Consider the following 20,197-nt stretch of genomic DNA (forward strand, 5'->3'; position numbering starts at 1 on the left):
TTAAGCGTTTCTACGTTTGTTTTTAAGCGAAATAGTAATTTTATCCCTCGTTTTTTTTACTTTGTGATTTTACTCCTGCTTTTTCAAAACGAAGGGAGAGCCCCTGATAACGGTGTTAACTTTTGGACAAAAGGACAACTTTACCCATGCGTTTTTACCCCTGTTTTATTATGCTATTTATGTTTTTACCCTTGTTTTAGATCAGCAAGTTGACATTTTGTATACATATTTTTTAGAAAAATCGACAGCATTTCTGCTGATAATCTATATAAACAGAATTTAATATCACACAACAAATTAATTTCACACATATTGTATTAACGGCAATAAACCAGATCCATATAACATGCCATCATAGTACCATATTAGATGCCAACATAGAGGTCTAAATAATATGTCAAACACCAACATAGAGGTCCAAATAACATGTAAAACACCAAATGACATGTGAAACAAAAGTAGGAACTAGTAGTGAGTTTCCTAGGCAACTAGCAATGAGATACATATCAAATATTGAAACCCAACAAAGTAGCAAGCCTCCCAGAAGTTGCTCATGTCCCGCTTCTTCCTTTTCCCCTTCGTGAAGCACTTGCACTTTTTATGAAAAAGGAGCATAATTATGTTAGTAAAATTACTAAAATATGTAGTAAAGAGAAGCAAATGTGCTATGTCTTAGCTTTGTCTCATTGTTGGCCTCAAATGACCCTCTTCCCCTTCCCCTTCCCCTTCCCCTCCCCCTTCCTCTTCCCCTTTCGCTTCTTGTACCACTTGCACTTAACAAGAATAGAGTAAAAACAAGTTAATATAGGTGGCAACGCTGAAATTTGCTAGAAAAATAGTAACGAACAGCAGCCATGAATCACATACATTGTCTCATTGTTGTCCTCTGCTGAACCCCTTCCTCTTCCTTCCCTTCCCCTTCCCCTTCCCCTTCCATTTTACAGTACCACTTGCACTAGCACTTGTACTTGCACTAAATGTTCGAAGAATTGTTAGTACAAGTAAATATGAATAATTGTGCTAAATAAATGGAATTGGACAGCAATGCATGTATGACTCACATTGGGTCATTGCTTCCTTGTCCTGATCCATCTTGTGGTGTTGACTGCCTCCTATTTTGACTAGCTGTAGGATCTTCTTGGCAAGTCTGGGCTGTATGGCCTAGTTCATTGCATTCCGAAACACACCTTTCTTTTCTTGCTAGTGCCAACTTCATCAAATGGCTTGATCCTAGATTTTCTTGGTCCTCCCAGGTTTCCTCCTCAATTTGGGCTTGTTGATTTTGTAGCCTAAGTCAACATGGGACCATTGATCTTTGGATGTCATTGGATTAAATTTACTTGTATACGTCTTTCTATACCTATCAACAGAGAAGTATTCATGGACAAATTCATCCTATTTGTACCTCCCTACTGATCTTTGCAATGAAAGTCAAAGCATGGCTGCATGGTTTTCCAGTCCACTTGCCAAGCCCGACAGCTACAAGTCTTTTCCTCCAAGTTGACTGCATGCCTGAATCTATTCATAGTTACTTTAGCTTTCCCAGGACCCACATATTAGAACCTCATGGTCTTTGATAGTCTTCGTTTTAGCATTCAAATCATTGATAATAGCTAGGATTATAATACCTGACATATTACTACCGACTCTTGGACCTCAAAACAAACTTCTCAATGATCATTTGTCTAATATGGTCAAGCATTTCTACAATCTGGAGTTCTTAGTTTTTGACACCCAACTATTAAAAGACTCGGAGAGGTTGTTATTGATGTAATCTACCTTGCAGTCTTCACTGAATTTGCTTCTACTCCACACATATGGATGGTTTTCATCCAACCATTCAATGGCTTTAGGATCCTTCTCCTCTATTTTCCAATGAAGTAGTTGAACTTCGAAATTGTGAAGCTCTTGGCAGCACACCACATATTCTTGCCATAAAGATCACCACTGTAACTTTTCTTCATGTTCTTCCACAAGTGCCTTATACATTCTCTGTACTCTACTCCAGGATACACATCTGCCACAGCCAATTCCTATTCTCTTTCTAGCATCTGTGCTAAGGACACCACATTTGTTGCTATTTTATTTGTGGCTCTCTCATTTGTGGCTCTCTCACTGGTGCCTTCCTCAATTAGGAGCACACTAGCCCTCACAGTAGGGTGAAACCTTCTCTTTGTTGGAGAAAATTACAGTGGCCCCCTTAAAATCATTTATCTGAGCATTGATACATACTAATTCATTCTCTACATTGATTAGAAACCACTCTAACAATTTTTATCAGATTTAATTTCTATAGAATCATTCTCTAAATCACGCCACTAAGGTAATGTACTATTCAGAACCCCACAAGCAATGCTCAGCAATGAAATCAACTAGCTGCAGCAGCCCAAAGCTATTTGTGTCAACAACTTTGGTTGGCAAAGTTCTACCTTGCCACCATGTTTTTGGACCACTATCTGGCAAGCTGAAAAACGAGCGCACTCTAACAAGTTCAATTTACTATGATTTAGCCTACAAATCACATATGGGAAGAAACGAGTTAACACATCTACTAATCGTGACTATTTTTCTACTGCATTGAAGCACACATCTCAGAAAATTGCTGAATATACCTGGGCTCTTCCATGGTGGCCGGACTCTTCCATGGTGCCTGACTGGAGATGTCGGTCAAGATGCTGTTGTTGCGGGCTCCAGCCTACGGGGCGGGGCTAAGCGAGACCCCCAGCCACACCACCGAGGGCGTGAGCCGGGGGTAGTGAGCTGGGCGGAGCCCGCACGGCGCACCCAGCCGGTAGCCGCGCCATCGAGGGAGGACGAGACGAGCCGAGGGAGGAGGAGACGAGCCGAGGGGGAAGCGTGCCGGGTGGAGGAGCGGCGCCGCCGCTTGCCGCGTAGCCAAGTAGCGAAACCCTAGCGCGAGTCCGAGCGTCGAGCCACGAGTCGTGACTCCCTTCGGGGACGATTCGAGAGACTGTGACAAAGGAGATAGTGAGTGAGGGGTACCATGGTCTTTTTGTGTAGGTGCCTTTTCATTTTTCTTTTTTAACCAATTAATCCAACAATTTTAGACGGTGTTACAAAGGACGGGTAGACGGGAGCTTCGTTTGAATATAAGGAGGGTAAAATCACAAAGTTAAAAAAATAGGGGTAGAATTACCATTGCACTATGGAATAAGGGTAGAAACACCAAATTCCCAAAATGATGTGGCACTCCACCAATTAAAGAAGAAAGATGAGCTTTCCAATCTCTTTCTTTACCTTTGTACAGATGTGTGGTATGAGTGTGGAGTGTGTAGGTTGTGTGCGTCCAGTTGTACCCTTTCAAAAAGAAGATGAGTAATAGTTTCTTACATAAGAAACCTGAGTCAAGCTATTCAAATTTGACCAAATTCGTAGAAAAGAGCATCAATACTTTTGTCATAAAATTAGTATCACTAGATAAATCATGAAATATTTTTTATAACATACTTATTTGATGTGTAGATATTGTTATCTTTTTATATAAAGTTAGTCAAACCTACGGTAGTTTGACTTGATTCTAGCCATTCATTTATCTTGGGACAAAAGAGTATCGCATTAGTAATCGTTCAAGATCAATAAAATTTTCTTCGTCAAACAAGAAATGCTCAAGACGACCACAATGATCTTGGAGACGACCATAGCTGAGTTAGAGTTGCATGAACGCCCTGTTCACTTGGCTTATAGGCTGTATTTTTTTCAGCCAACAAATAATATTTTTCTCTCACAACAAAACAGCCAACAGTACTTTCAGCCATACTTTATCAGCCAAGCGAATAGAGCGGAAAAGGGAAAAACTACTCCCTCTATGCCACAAATACTGCATTTCTAGTACCATGCACAAAATCAATGATAGATGAGAATTTACAAAAATGCCCTTGTAGAGTACTCCCTTAATCCACGCATGCAGGTATGGCAGATTTTTTTATTTTATTTTTGACTAGTGACGCGATTTGTATAGAGTCCGAAACTCCCAGAGGCTAGAGAGATTTATGTGTGAACGGTTGTTTCTTTTTCGGCCGTATGATGTTTTTTAAATAATTGGGACCCACCTAATCTAATAGTGATAGTACCTATATGTATATTTTTTGTGTGATAAAATTCAAACTCTACAATTATGGTCTTTTTGGACACGAGGAGTACTCTATCTACCTCCCCTCCTCCCTCTCCTCATCTTCTTCGGCCATGAGAAATCGATTAATGTTTTTCTTGTCACTAGTGAACACTGTTCCCTCCTTCATATTAGATTTCAACATAGTTAGTTGGCGATGTCATATGCTGTTGAGGGTGGATTTATGAGAGGAACGTTCAAAATTATAGCTTATTAGAGAGAGAGGTGAATGATCTTAATTGTAATTAAATGTTTGTGACCGCGGTGCTCAAAGGTAGCTAGGCCTTTAAGTTAGAGCTAGGGTTTATGGTTTCAAATTATAGGATTATGGTGAAGTTTGTGTTTGCCATAGTACCAAGGCTAGAGAAATGCATGGCCAAGGAGAAGGAGGTTACTAGTCTGTGAGATAACTAGGCGCAGGTGGTGCTACTTGTCGTGGCGATGGAGGAGACCGCTTGCAAGTTTGGGAGGAGGCAGCTAGGTCTAGACATGAGAGGATGGGAGGAGTAGGATAACCCTATCTGCGGTTGAAGGCAACACTAGCCAAATAGAGACTGACGGTGGGGTAGGGTGGGTGGAGAAAGACGAAGAGAGTGAGAGTGGACCGAGGGTGATGAGGCAAGGAAGAGGAAACAAACTTGGCATTTAGGTCCGGAGGGGCGGGGGGAGGGGGGTTGGAGATAATGTTATCTAGAGAGACCTCTCTGGTTATGTGTTATTGTTTTGATATTATACTTTGCATGATATAAGATATAGTATATCTAAGTCATTGAATCATTTCTTGTGTATAGTATGCATGCCTATCTTATTATATTTATATAAAATTAAGTGTAGTATTGTTCTTATTAGTGTAAACATGTACAAAGAGCTAATATTTTGAGATCTTTAGTAAGCTACTAGGCCTAAAATATACCATTATAAGTGCAAATTATATAAAATGGAAAAAGCATTGTATTAATGTTTTTTGCGAGACCCAATTACAGACGCAGACGCTTGCATACACGAGCACACCCTCACCGCTATGAACGCGTGCACACACACCCTACCCCTATGAGCACCTTCAAAGAACTAGGTTGGGGCGACAAATCTCGAGATTGACGAAGTCACCATAGGCGTCTTGCTGTCGACGGGCACATTGCCTACCACTGAAAGAATAGAGCCATTAAATTCTAGAATAAATCCAAGAAAATACGAGCACTCGTGTCAAGTCACGCACTTGAACTCGGGTGGACATGTTCCACTACAAGGAACCCAACCAGCTGAGCTACGCTCAGTTCGCTTATCCTAATGTTTATTCATGAGGAATGTTAAACAACCATCGGTTGTTTTAGCTCCATGTATCAACTGAATCTGTGGTCGTCGGATGATCAGCGGAGCCCGGTTGTTTGGCGTCGGATCTCGTCTATGGCTAGCCACCCCGCCATCCCCAGTCCGCCACCAGCCCTTCGCCGCCGACAGTTCTCCCCAGTTCGCTGCCAGCCTCGAAGCTCGCGGCCCCGACCATGGCGGGCACGCGGCCCCAGTAGGCGTGGCGCGGGACACGCGGGGCTAGTAGCCGACGACGTGCAGGGCCGGCGATGAGGAGGGCGCGACGGGTGCGGCTCACAGGGAAGGGAAGGGAAGGGAAGGGATATAAGGTTGGAGGGTGGGTCCCACGATAGTTGTGTTATCGCATGCTGGCCTTGTAACCTTCTGCGTTGGGTGGATGACTTTGGGGGACAATTGTGTTGGTCTGCTGGCTCTGTTGCCTTCGGCCACCCTCGGTTGGATTGGCGCCTGCTGGCCTGTGAGCCTTCGGCGTATGGATTGTAATTCCCAAACTTGGAACTTTAGGGAGATTCGCATTGGTCGCTGGGTCTGTTGCCTTCGGTCTTTACCTCAGTTAGGTGGCCGATGCATGTCTGCATCCTTCCAGTTGGTAGTTGTAATCTTTTTTTTTTCTAAAAGCGTGTTTGGCAGGTGTTTCATCAAGAGAGGTTAGAGTCGGTACAGAGATACATAGGACTCGCAAGTAATCCTAGGATTACCAACGAAATCCCACAGGCACAAACCAAAGCAAGAAAACACGAAGGGTGGAACCCTCCACCTAAAATCCCCAACCGACTAAGCCTAATACAGGAAGACGACACATCGGTGGCCAGTAATTTAGTGAAGACCGCAAAGGCGACAAGGCAGCATCAACATTGGCGTCAAAGCATCCGCCAAGGGCACCAGCATGATAGCAGCGACAAAGCATCCGCTAGAGAAGAAACCCAGGCGGCAAAGCATCCGCCAGAACTGCAGCACGGCGGTAAAGCATCCGCCCGAAACGATGACCATCAACGTGGCAAAGCATCCGTGGATGGGGGGCCATCACGCTCACAGCAGCAAAGCATCTGCTTGAGAGGGGAGGCCAAAGCAGCACGGCAACCGCCCGAGCAACATGACTGCAAAGCATCCGTCGAAGAATAGCGACAACGGCAAAGCATCTGCTACAGAGAAGCAAACGACTACAGCAACACTAGGCAACTACTGGACCAACCGAGGTGAAGACTAGCATGGAGCACAATCAGGCTTAGCATAGCAAGGGGCAACACCAGGCCGGGGCTGACTCCGGCGAACGGCGCAGTGGGATCAAGCGAAGTGCATCAACGAAACATTCAAGAAGGTGATGACATCCGCGGACGCCAACTTCATTTGAAGCACAAGAGTAGATCTTCCGCCCCCAACCTGCTCGGACGAACAAGAACTTCGACGACACCTTCAAGAAGGCATATGACGCGGCTGCGCCACCGCCGCCGGCCCGGAGTAACCATGCAGAGTTTTCACTCAGATATTGGACGTCGACAAGACCAGGCCTCCTGCTGCACCTGCTGCACCTGCTGCAGCTGCACCAACAGCCGTCGGCAACCCCGCGCGGCCAGGCCCGAGTAGGCGCCGGCCCCAGACTGCCACTGACGAAGCCTAGGAGGTGGCTCCCGAAGCCACGGACTGGCCAGAGCCCGTAGGCATCCGACACGCTGCAGCCCCAGGCCAGAGGAACCGCCACCGACGCCCGGGCTGCTCCGGCCAGAAGATCCGGCGAGGAGGGGCGCGACCCCTAAGGCTGCAGCCCCGCCGAGCGCAGGATCCGCCGCCAAGGAAAAGGTCCGCCCCCGACGCACGCTGCTCCCGGGCACTGCCATGCCCGGCACAGATCCAACAAGGGGGAGGAGAGATCCGGCCCTGGATGTCCCGGATCTGGCCCGACGGCTGGCCAGCTAGCCGGAGAAGCTCGTGGACTGCGGCCGAGCACCGCCATGCCCGACACAGATCCGGCCAGGGGGAAGATAGATCCGGTCCCGGACGCCCCGGATCTGGCCCGCCTGTCGGCCGGCTCGCCGAAGAAGCTCGTGGAAAGGTGGGTTGGTGGAGGGGTGGAGCGGGGTGTGGGGGGGAGAAGGGAGGCTGCGACGGTGACCTTTTTTCGGGCCGTCGTGGGCCGCTGCCGCTGCACGCCGGAGGGCGGCGGTGGCAGCCGGAGAGGAGGAAGGGGCGGTCCTGGAGCGGCGCCGGTGAGCACCCCCGAGTCGCCCGTTGGGACGCTCACAATGGCAAGTGCAGCCAAGATCTTGTAGTTGTAATCTTTGATCAATGTCACTGAAAGACTGCAATATCCTTTGTTGGAATGTCCGTGGACTAAATGATGGAGCTAAGAGAGCTAGTGTCAGAAATCAAATCTCCTCTTCTGGTGCCACCGTGGTATGCCTCCAGGAAACTAAAATCACAACCTGGACGTCTTCCCTCCTTCTGGATGCAGTTGGGACTGACATGGCTCAAAATGCAGCGTTCCTGCCAAATTTAGAAAAAGGCACTACGTACTGCAAAGGCACTAAAAAATTGGAGGCGCAAGCAATTCAGTGATTGGAAAAATAAGCTGGGCTATTATTAATATCGTCCTGTCAAATTTAGAAAAAGCACAGGAGACCCGAATCCTAACAACAGAATTGAAGAGTTAGAGTTCAAGAAATATCTAAAAGTCAAGGCCCTTGGAATTGCAGCAGTGCAAAAGGCCAGGGCTCGACAACACTCAGGACTTACTTGGATTCAGAAAGGGGATACAAATACGCGTTTTTTCAAACTCCATGCAAATGCGAGAAGAAAAAAGACCTTCATAGCCTCCCTAAGTAGTCACACGGGGATAGTTTTCTCACAAAATGAAAAATCAAAGTTGGTACATGGCCACTTCTCCCAAATCTTGGGATCACCGAACTCAAGAACAAAGGCCATTAACTGGAATGAGCTAGGATATGTACGTCATGACCTCGGCGAACTGGACGCTCCTTTCACAGAAGAGGAAATAGCGTCAGTGATAAAAGAAATGCCAATGGAGAAAGCACGGGGACCGGATGGGTTTATTGGTCTGTTCTACAAGAAGTGCTGGGCGGTGGTAAAAGAAGATATCGTCCAGGCCATCTTGAGTTTCTATTGTCACCGAACAGCAAAGCTCAATCTCATCAATAGGCAAATATCGTATTATTGCCAAAGACACAAGTGGCCTCACAAGTGTCGGACTTTAGGCTGATTAGCCTAATCAATAGTGTTGTCAAAATTATCACAAAAATACTAGCGAACCGTCTTGCCCCTCACATGAACGCTCTAGTGTCCAATGCGCAGAACACCTTCATAAAGAAAAGATGCATACATGACAATTTCATTTATGCACAAAGAGTAATACAATTGCTTCACAAAAGAAAGAAACCAGCATTGTTCATCAAGCTAGATATCTCAAAGGCTTTTGACTCCATAGGATGGAACTTCCTGCTTGAAGTCATGGGAGGCGTTGGGCTTCAGCCAAAAATGGAGAGATTGGATAGCATCTTTACTAGGAACTGCATCTTCAAAAATCCTAGTTAACGGTCAGCCAACTCAAGGGATTAGACATGCTCGGGGATTAAGACAAGGAGATCCTCTCTCCCCACTGTTGTTCATATTGGCTATAGACCCGCTGCAACGTATCATTGAGACTGCAGCCCAGAAAGGAATTCTCAAGCCAATCCTCCCAAAGGCGGCAAATTTGCGCTGCTCTCTATACGCCGACGATGCGGCCATTTTTGCAGACCCATTGGCCTTGGAGTTAGATCCCCTACACAGAATTCTATCCTTCTTCGGAGAATGTTCGGGGCTCAAAATAAACATCTCAAAAATAAAAATCTTCCCCATCCGCTTGGACAACAACGCGGTCGGTCACCTGTTTCGCAATTTCCTAGGGAAGATATGTAATTTCCCTAGAAAGTATCTAGGACTTCCCCTTCACATTCGTAAGCTGCGAAAAATCGAAGTTCAACCCTTGATTGACAAGATAGGGACAAGACTACCGGGTTGGAAAGGGAGACTTCTATCCACGTCGGGCAGGGAAACTTTAGTTAGGACGGTTTTGTCAGCTCAACCCATTTATCACATGACTGCCTTCCCTGAACACAAATGGCTAATCCAAAGAACCGGTCGCTTGAGATGGGGTTTCCTATGGAGAGGAGAAACCCCATATAAGGTTTATGGCGGGCACTCTTTGGTGAATTGGACAACGACTTGTCGGCCTGAAGGAAAAAGTGGACTGGGAATCCTGAAACTTGAATGTTTTGCAAGGACGCTAAGATTACGATGGCTTTGGTTTCAATGAAAACACAAGGAGCGCGCTTGGAACAAACTAGAGCTGTCGTGCGATAGTCGAGACCGCGAACTTTTTGTTGCTTCAACGGTAGTGACATTAGGAGATGGGAAAACCGCACAGTTTTGGACATCATCCTGGATCGAGGGAACTACAGCAAAGAATCTTACGCCAACATTATTCCAAAAGGCAAAGAGGAAAAAGATCTCGGTCCAAAAGGCTATACGTGACAATCGGTGGATCTCACACATATTGCCCCTTCAGACGGCACAAGAGATACATGAATACGTTGTTTTTACACGGCGTCAGTCTGCAGGAAAACATGGAACACTCCATAGGATGGCGTTGGACAAACAATGAAGAGTGCATATCAAATCCAATTTGAAGGCTCGTTCAGCAAATTAAGACTAATGCCGATTCGGAGGGCAGGAGCAGAACCTAGATGATGTTTTTTTGCTTGGACACTACTCCATATAAGAAGATATTTACTGCTAACAATTTAGCGAAACGCAACTGGACACACGATCCCATTTGCAAACTATACGGGGTGGACCCAGAAACACCGACTCACCTGTGCAAAGACTGCACCTTCTTGAAGAAAGTACGGTCCTATCTAAAACAATGGCTCGATCTGGCAGTACCTGATTCAGTGGGAATGAATGGATCGCTGCATAGCTACTGGCGTAAATGTCGCGCAAAATTTGAAAGAAGGCAAAGGAAAAGGATAGGTGGAATTATGATCTACTTCTGGTGGAACGTTTGGAAGGAACGGAATAGAAGAACATTCCAACAAAAATCTTTACAACCAAGACAAGTCGCCCTACTCTGCAAAGATGATATTCAACAGTTCCAGTCGGCAACAAGACCCATCGTTAGCGGGGAGCAGTCTTTCTTCCGGATTGTTTTCGGTTCTTAGGGAGTTAGCGCTCTCTTTTGTTTTCTTGCTTAAGTTGTTCTGGGTACGTTTGCCGGCCTGTGCGCCATACTAGCTTGCTGGTCCTCTAGTTTTGGTAGTTGGGAGTTTTCCTTTTTCCACATAGAACTCTGTAAAAAATCGGCAAAGCTTTTGCTGCCTTTTTTATATAAAAAAATCCAGCTAGTGCATGATTGTATCGGACCGGCACATGGCCGACATGAATGGGTGATGTAAGTTTATATAATGACAACCGATAAGATTTGATCCCCAACAGCTCTCCCTCCATTTCAGTTTATAAGGCATTTCACGTAAGTCAAGAGTCAAATTTTATAGTTTTTGATAAATATAATTTAGCCAATAATTTTTTGATACACAAACTTGATAATGTTAAATTCATAACCAAATAAACTATATCCAATAACTGCAAACTTATCTCTTATAATAACAAAATAAAATAAATAAATAACCAATATATAATTTAGGAGATCGTGTTATGTAACGTCTTATAAACTGGACCGAAGAGAGTATATTGTTGTCATAACCAAAAAACGAATTGCTAAAAATTGTCAATGTGTATTCAAGACTTTGATGCCGATGGTTTATCGGCTCATGGGTAATATATGGATTACGATTAGAGATTTTACCGATCAGGGGTAACAAAAGAGAAAAAATTGCCATTGAGAAATGTGCCATCCTTAGAAGGCTAAAATAGACTCGAGAACTTATCTTCACTAGAAACATACGTCTGTGCATGGGACAGAAACCAAATTCCAATCTGGTCTTCAGAATGCATTTATTCTGTATCCCAATAAACGAGGAGGTTGTATTTTAGCACTAAAACATCATATTCACGGAATTAACGTCTGACAAAGAAATTCTCACAACTATCTATGCAGAAGGGTAAGGTTCCAGAAGCAACCTCATTAATCAAGAGAAACGTACACTGATTTCGTTGGTTTTGTTGATTAGGACTCAATGCAGAAACTAGTAACAGTTTCTATAGCAACAAACTATCTCTTACAGTGCAACTATTCAATCCTGGGTCTTCCAGCAAAGGATCCGGAGAAGAGAGTTAACTCTATAGCAACAAACTATCTCTTACAGTGCAACTATTCAATCCTTTGCTCCAATAATTTTGCTTGGATTGTATGGCTTGACAGGTTAGTTAACTTTTGTATTTTAGGATTTCTTCCTTCTCATAAGCCGGCTGATTGTTTCTGTGGCTTATAAGCCGGCTGATGCTGTTTTATTATGAGAAAAAACACTGTATCTCAAGCTAACACGATGGTCTCTTGTGCCTGCAATTATGCATTAATGTGGCATCACTTGGTTTGTTCTTTTTTTGTTTGTTCTTTTTAATGTGGCATCACTTGGCAACACTCCATCCACCCTGCTTTGATTCTATGTCTAACATCTTCATCAATATCCCCATCTCTCTGTAGCATTGATCCTAAATATCGAAAGGTATCCTTTCTAGGCACTACTTGACCTTCCAAACTAATATCTTCCTCCTCCCGAGTAGTAGTGCCGAAGTCACATCTCATATACTCAGTTTTAGTTCTAGTGAGTCTAAAACCTTTGGACTCTAAAGTCTTCCGCCATAACTCCAGTTTCTGATTCACTCCTATCCAGCTTTTATCAACTAGCACTACATCGTCCACGAAAAGCATACACCAAGGGATATTCCCTTGTATGTCCCTTATGACCTCATCCATTACTAAGGCAAACAGATAAGGGCTCAAAGCTGACCCTTGATGTAGTCCTATCCTAATCGGGAAGTCATCCGTGTCTCCATCACTTGTTCGAACACTAGTCACAACATTGTTGTACATGTCCTTAATGAGCCCGACGTACTTCATTGGGACTTTATGTTTGTCCAAAGCCCACCACATAACATTCCTTGGTATTTTATCATAAGCCTTCTCTAAATCAATAAAAACCATGTGTAGGTCCTTCTTCTTCTCCATATACCGCTTCATAACTTGTCTTATTAAGAAAATGCCTTCCATGGTTGACCTTCCGGGCATGAAACCAAATTGGTTCATAGAGACCCACGTTATTGCTCTCAAGCGATGCTCGATAACTCTCTCCCATAGATTCATAGTATGACTCATCAACTTAATTCCCCGGTAATTAGTACAACTTTGAATATCCCTTTTATTCTTGTAGATCGGTACCAATATACTTCTCCTCCACTCGTCAGGCATCTTGTTCGATCGAAAAATATGGTTGAACAGCTTGGTTAGCCATACTATAGCTATGTCCCCGAGGCATCTCCACACCTCGATTGAGATACCATCCGGTCCCATGGCCTTACCTCCTTTCATCCTTTTCAACGCCTCTCTGACCTCAAATTCTTGGATTCTCCGCACAAAGCGCCTATTGGTGTCATCAAAAGAGTCATCCAACTGAAAAGTTGTGTCTGTATTCTCACCATTGAACAATTTGTCAAAATACTCTTGTAATCGATGTCGGATCTCATCCTCCTTCACCAAGAGATGCTCACTTTCATCCTTAATGCATTTAACTAAGTTGAAGTCCCTTGTCTTTCTCTCATGAACCCTAGCCATCCTATAAATGTCCTTCTCTCATTCCTTCATAGTTAAATGTTGGTAAAGATCCTCATACGCTCTACCCTTTGCCACACTTACAGCTCGCTTTGCAGTCTTTTTTGCCACCTTGTACTTCTCTATGTTGTCCACACTCCTGCCATGGTACAAGCATTTATAGCATTCTTTCTTCTCCTTAATAGCCCTTTGGACTTCCTCGTTCCACCACCAAGTATCTTTAGCCTCGCCTCCACTTCCTTTGGTTACTCCACACACCTCTGAGACCACCTTCAGAATGTTGGTTGCCATCTTCTCCCGCATGTTGTTTATGTCATCTTCTTCCTTTCAAGAGCCCTCTTTGATAACCATTTCCCTAAATACCTCTGACGTCTTCCCTTTCAGTTTCCACCACTTTGTTCTTTCAATCCTAGCTTGTTTATCCCTACGAGCACGCACCTAAAAATGAAAGTCTGCCACCAAAAGCTTATGTTGAGAAACAACACACTCCCCTGGTATCACCTTGCAACCCAAGCATGCTCGTTTGTCCTTTCTTCTTGCGAGGACAAAGTCAATCTGGCTAGAGTGTTGTCCGCTACTGAAGGTCACTAGATGAGATTATCTCTTTCTAAAGAAAGTGTTGGCTATCATCAGGTCAAAAGCTACCGCGAAGTCCAGAACTTCCCCCCCTCCTGATTCCTACTACCATACCCAAAAACCTCCATGAATTGCCTCGAAACCTGCGCTTGTAGTACCTACATGCCCATTAAGATCTCCTCCTATAAAAAGCTTCTCACTACTAGGTACAGCTCTAATCAGGCCATCTAAGTCTTCCTAGAACTGTCTCTTAGCACTCTCGTCGAGGCCTACTTGGGGGGCATACGCACTAATTACGTTCAAGACCATATCACCAAAGATAAGCTTGACTAAGATAATCCTATCTCCTTGCATTCTCACTCCCACCACACCATTCTTGAGGCTCTTATCAATCAAAACTCCTACTCTATTTCTATTCGCGACTGTCCATATGTACCAAAGCTTGAAAACCTATATTGTCCACCTCCTTCGCCTTCTGACCCTTCCATTTAGTCTCTTGAACGCATAATATATTTACACGCCTCCTAGTCGCGGTATCAACTAATTCTCTTAACTTACCTATAAACGACCCTATATTCCACCTACCTAAACGGATCCTAGTTGGTTCGACTAGCTTCTTTACCCTTCGCACTCGTCGACTCAGATGTGAAGACCCTTACTCATTTTTCACTACACCCGGGCATCGATGTAGCGCGCCACTAAGGAAGCGACGACCCGATCCTTGCTCACTTGACACCATGCCCAGATCGCGACACGACGCGTCACCAAGGGGGTGCCGACCCGGCCCTTGCCCATTTAACACCATACTCGGGTTCCGATATGGCGCGTCGCTAAGAGGGTTACGCCCCAACGGTTTTCTTTCGGGTTTCATCTCCATTAGAATGGCTAGATTTAACGTTGGCTCGCCACGCCTATCACAATCCTCCTCCTTTACCAGGGCTTGGGACCTACTATGTTGAGACAACATAGGCAGAGGAGCTATTTGACCGAAATATATTTCTTGTGATTTTACCGAACAACGCACTCTTTCGGTGCTACTAGCAAAATTGCCATGATGACACCATGCATGCACATCACAAGGAAGAGCAAACATACCACATACGGCACGGTTCAAGAGATGGAATATAGTCAACAACACTGCATGACTTTCAGTGAAGCTGGGTTTGCAAGGAAGAACAGATAATGCGGCAAGAAGGAAGGCCACTATGCCACATGAGCATATCCAATACAGGGTTGATTAAAAAGAAGCAACCCTACACCAAAATTCTGTTTGAAAATCTGGTCAACGAGGAAATGGATACTATAAGCTGTTTTTGCTACCCTTGAGTTATTTAGATGTAGACAAAAAGTATCAGTAAGAAGGAAGAAATACTAAGTTCCCCTTTTATTTTTCCTTTTGCACAAGTATGCCCTATCAAGTGATGCGAGCACAAACTTCTGAAACCAGTTTAATTGGATTTCCTATCTCAGTATTTTGTAGACTCCTAGTGCATAATTTAGATGGCAGATGGGTAACAAACTGGAAAGCATGCTTATAAGGACAATTGCATGGGAATCTCCAACATAATTTCATCATCAGGTAATAAAGGGCGTACCCAGTGCAGAGAGCTCCCGCTCTGTGTGGGGTCTGGGGAAGGGTGTCAGTGGCAAGCCTTACCCTCGCCTATGCAATGCGAGGAGACCGCGACTCGAACCCAGAACCTTCCGGTCACAGGCGGTAAGACTCTACCGCTTGCACCAGGCCCGCCCTTCATCATCAGGCAATAGATGCATAAATTATTTATCTTCCATAGACCATTGGGATAGGCACACATAAAAGGAGTAACAAATGTAATCCTTGATCCACCACAAAGGACCTGAGAGTAGAGCTTACATGAGTAGCTCGACTTTTATCATGAGGATAAATGCGACACCAAACTATCGTCATAGCAAATGAGAAAAAAGGCAAAACTGTCATCTCAATCTGATCTCAGGAGCTTACCAGCGCTCAGTTGCAATTTCCGGAAAAAAGAAAAACAGAACTAAGAAAGTTAGCCAAAAAAAAATGCACAACCAGAATGGTACAGAAGTGCTAAACTAGCTCCATCTCCTCTTATCCTCTTCTTCATCGACAGGGCTGTACCACTCTGGTCGCCGCTTTGAGTTACTGTAACGGTAATTAAGGAAGAGCTCTTCATCACAGATGGACCTTGTACTCACCAGCACTAGCGTCTTCAGCACTAAAGAATCACCAGCCTGATTATCAGAACGTCCAGACTTGAAATAGAAGGAGCCAAACCTCTTCATCTTAATGGTCTCTTCACCACCAAACGTAATGTTAGGGATGTATACTCTCATGTTCTTCTCTGTCAAAGGAAAATCGTATGGGCAGATCATGACATTAGGACTTGAACCTTTAGGTGGATGATTTGCAAAATGACCAAAAGCAAGGGGATTTCGGCGTTCAAGCACTTCACCAAAATTTTCCCTTACACTTTTCTCTAGGGGCTTGCTAAGCATTCTCCACACTCGATCAGAGTTGTTCTCTGAGCCTTTAGGTGGCATAGCATTGTAATCCACCAAATCTGAACCATCCCATAATTCTCTTGTGTCACCACCAAAACACCATGGTTTTGCGTCAATTATTGTTCCATCATATCTTGTGATCAGGTAGTTGTTGCAAACATCAATTCTTGGGTATCCAGGTATATATCGATAGTAAGCAGGTGAATATATAACACCAGGATAGATGGCTAGGACAGCACCGACATTTGCTTGTCCAGATAAGAACAGACCTTGGCCTGCATCTTTGTGAGGAATTCCAGATGGTCCGATGTCAAGGGTGTACCCAAAATGATCCCTGAATTTCTTTGACAATTCTGCTCGAGTTAAAGGTCGTGTAGCAGGGATAACTGCACTGCAGAGCAAATGATGAGCACTTAGCTTCTTAGAATTTGTTGGACATAAACAAGTGCAGATGTAAACACATGTAACCTCTTCAGGATTTAGCATCGCTTCATGCAGCAACATATTTATTCAATGATGCATATAATGTCATAATCAACAGAACAATGCATTTGTAAGTAATCTAGCATGGAAGTTCAAACAAACTGTGCTGACAAGACATAACAGTGATATGCAAGTCAAGCTAGCATGGCTAATACAAGACACAAATAAAAGGAAGTTAAAAAAATAATGCTGCAGAAATGGAACAGTTACAAAAAAGGAGGTAAATTACCTCAGTTACCATACTTATGAACTTATCTTCATTTAGTTAAGTAGACAAGTAACAGAAAAATGTAGAGACTGACTTTTCAGTGGTACATGTTATGCAACAGTATCATCCTTTTTTTTCCGAGTATGCAACAGTATCATCCACATGAAAGTGATCGACATACTAGCCTATTTTAGGATGAAATACCCTTGAACAGGAAAGCACCAATGTGATGTACTTAGTCAGAACAAACTACCTTTGCTTGTTTGAAGATGCAGCACCACCAACTGGCAAAACTCAATCCACTACGCCGAGAATGATTATGTGCTTCTGAAGGTTCCTTTGACGGATCATTTGTTGTATCAGGACATAAAATGTTATCCATTGATTGGCACATATGCTTAAGTTGATAATGAACATTTTCCTGCACTTGTTTCTGCTGATCAGCAACAGAAGCTTTGCTAGCCAAGTCAATAATCTCCTCTGCGTCCTTCTCTTCAGCATTCTCCCCCAGCCGGGAATAGCTAAGTGCACAGCAGAAGAAACTCAGGAAAGCAGTATCTTCACAAATGGGTTTGCAAGAGAACTAGGTATAACAAAATCTCCATGAACACAGAGATCCCAGTACTACACGTTTAGTGGATTAATCCCTGAAGTTTGATTAGGGGTACCAGCCTAACAGAAGAGCTGAGAAGACTGTAACTCATCTAACCAGACATTCACATAAATGACTTTCACTTATGAACAACCAGAATGAAATAACAACTATAAAAGACACAAATTGGCAGCCGAAAGCTTGAAAGAATCCAAGTACACAAAATTGCAAGTGCTAAATATGTTTCTGCCCATAATGAAAATTACACAGTGAAAAAAAAGGAGAAAACCAGAGCAGCTTTTCCTTAGGATATTAGCCAACCTTGTATAGAGAAACAAACGATTTACATCAGCTTCAAATTGAAGGTGCCTTGGATCACGAGCAAACATGGGGCTCTTAGCAATTGTTCTGATCGCCTGAACATTCAGCAATAAAATCAATTAAAATGGTGATAAGATTTACTGCGATTACATACTTACATAAAATCAAATCAATCTTCGTGGGCTAGTGTTGTATGTAATAGTTGCACTACATAAATTACAGAGAAAGCAAATAGTCATCTGAACGAGGATGCAGTCAGCTTCGAAGCTAAGAGCAAAGGTAAGAAGGATGAGAAACACTGAATCAATCCCCAGATATTGAAGGCACAAAATGCTCACTGCGTGTCGAGCATCTGCCAAATTCTATCGGGGCAAAGCGTGACAGAATTTTCCTCGTGTCAAGAAATCCATGACGAGCGCCATGATTGACTTGGACTCCCGCGACGAGGAGGACTCAGGCAGATCGAGATCCCGCTGGTGGTTGGGCGGTGTGAAGGGAAACAGACAGGGACGTGTACCTCTTGGAACTTGTTGAAGAGGGAAGCCATTCTACCGTGGCGCGGGCCAAGAGCAGCAGCCGGCGGCCGGCGGGAGTGACGAGAAGCGAGCAACGCTAGTCGGAACGACCGAGCAGGACGGAAGAAGGATTCGGACATGGAAAGGAAATGAGGCGGCGGCGACGGGGATCAGCGTCGTGGGAGGAGGAGGGGTTTAGCCGGAAGTTTAGGGCCGCATCTATCCTTCGTCTTCCTAGGCCATACAGCGCGGCCCACAACTTGAGCACTCGGCAACGTTGGGCCCCTTTGGCGGCTTGCTAACTTTTTAGAAGTTTTGTATGATTTTCTATACAGTGGGAGAGTGGGCTGAAACTGTTTTTTTTTTTTCGAGAAAATACTGTAGATTCTAGCTGATAAGCCGGAAGCGTTTGTTCAAATTCCAGACGTATGTTACAATTATTTTTATCTAGATGTTGCATATGTTGCAACAATATGTTTCAAATGTTTCAGATGTTTCAATCTTATGTTGCAGACAATGGATTCATGTGTGCAAGTTGTAAGTGTTTTATTTTTGGATGTTTAATGTGTTTCACACACATGTTACAGGAGCATGTTCTAAATGTTTAATCTGTTTTCAGTCTTATGTTGCATTCATGTTGCAAGTGTTTTATGTTGTTAGGTGGGGCGAGCCGAGGGCCGGTGGACGGGGGTGCTGCAGATCGGGGCGTGCTGGGGCATGCTCGTCCTCACTCCTCAGCCCTCATCTCGGCTCCCGTGTGTCACCCGCGCGGAGAGTCGGAGAGAGAGAGGAGGAGATCAGGAGAAGGACCGGCGGGCGTAGAGACGGGACGGAGCGCACTCATAGGGCAGGGCAAAAGTAGACCGGGACGGGCTGTGCAAGCGTCCAGACACGCGCCTTATCCAGACGTCTGGCGCTAGCCACGCCCCATTCCGAAGGCGCGGACCCGTTGCCCCTGCACCAGTTTAGGTGGCACAATAAACAAACAGAGACTAACGCGATTTGTTGACAGTGTGATCCCATCACGCCGATAACCAGCCGAACCAAACACCATCTATGTTGGTGATCGCTGATCGGGGCACCGGCGGCTGTGGCAACCTACAGGCGAGCGTGGCTGCGCGGGAGGCGAATGGAGCGAGTGGATACTGTGCAGCACCGACTACAGTACCCTGGGCCGAGTGGAGGGCAACGCATGGAAAAGAGGCTTGTGGTGGAAGAAACGCATGAGCACGCTCACGGTCCAGGTTATGCGATCAAAGTGTAAAAGCCGTTTCCTTCAACCGCCGCTAAAGTGTTCGGTAAGATTATTGATTATTTTCACCGATAATGTGATTTTAATCTGAAATAAACGCACCCCGAAAGATGTAGCTGACGTTTATACAATATTTTTTTTTAAAAAAATACCAGCAAACCTCTCGCGCAAAGATATCCATGGGAGCAGGAAATCGAGTTTCCGCTTGTCAATTTTTTTTTTGTTCGTGTTCGTACCATGTTCACGTTCCTACCGTGTTTTTTTTTTTACACTGAACTAGGCAGCATGACAGTCCCCCTTTTCGGCTGATGATTTCTACGACTGATACTATTTTGTTGTGAGAGAAAACACTATACCATGACTGATAAACAGTTTAAGCGAACAAGGCAAATGTCTCCGCAAAACGTAATTGAACAGTAATGGAGATGTTCCTAACGTTTGTTGACGCTGAGCTAGACGGCATGGCAGTGTTTCCGCAAAACGCATTTGAACAGTAATGGAGAGACA

The 20,197-nt window shown here is 44.5% G+C and overlaps 1 pseudogene; it reads right to left on the reverse strand.

Annotated features, from left to right (window-relative positions):
• Positions 1 to 15,604: 15,604 nt before the first annotated feature.
• LOC136474445 (uncharacterized) lies at positions 15,605 to 18,635 on the reverse strand (annotated as a pseudogene).
• Positions 18,636 to 20,197: the final 1,562 nt, after the last annotated feature.

This window comes from Miscanthus floridulus, chromosome 8 (assembly GCF_019320115.1).
Source record: "Miscanthus floridulus cultivar M001 chromosome 8, ASM1932011v1, whole genome shotgun sequence".
Classification (NCBI taxonomy): domain Eukaryota; kingdom Viridiplantae; phylum Streptophyta; class Magnoliopsida; order Poales; family Poaceae; genus Miscanthus; species Miscanthus floridulus.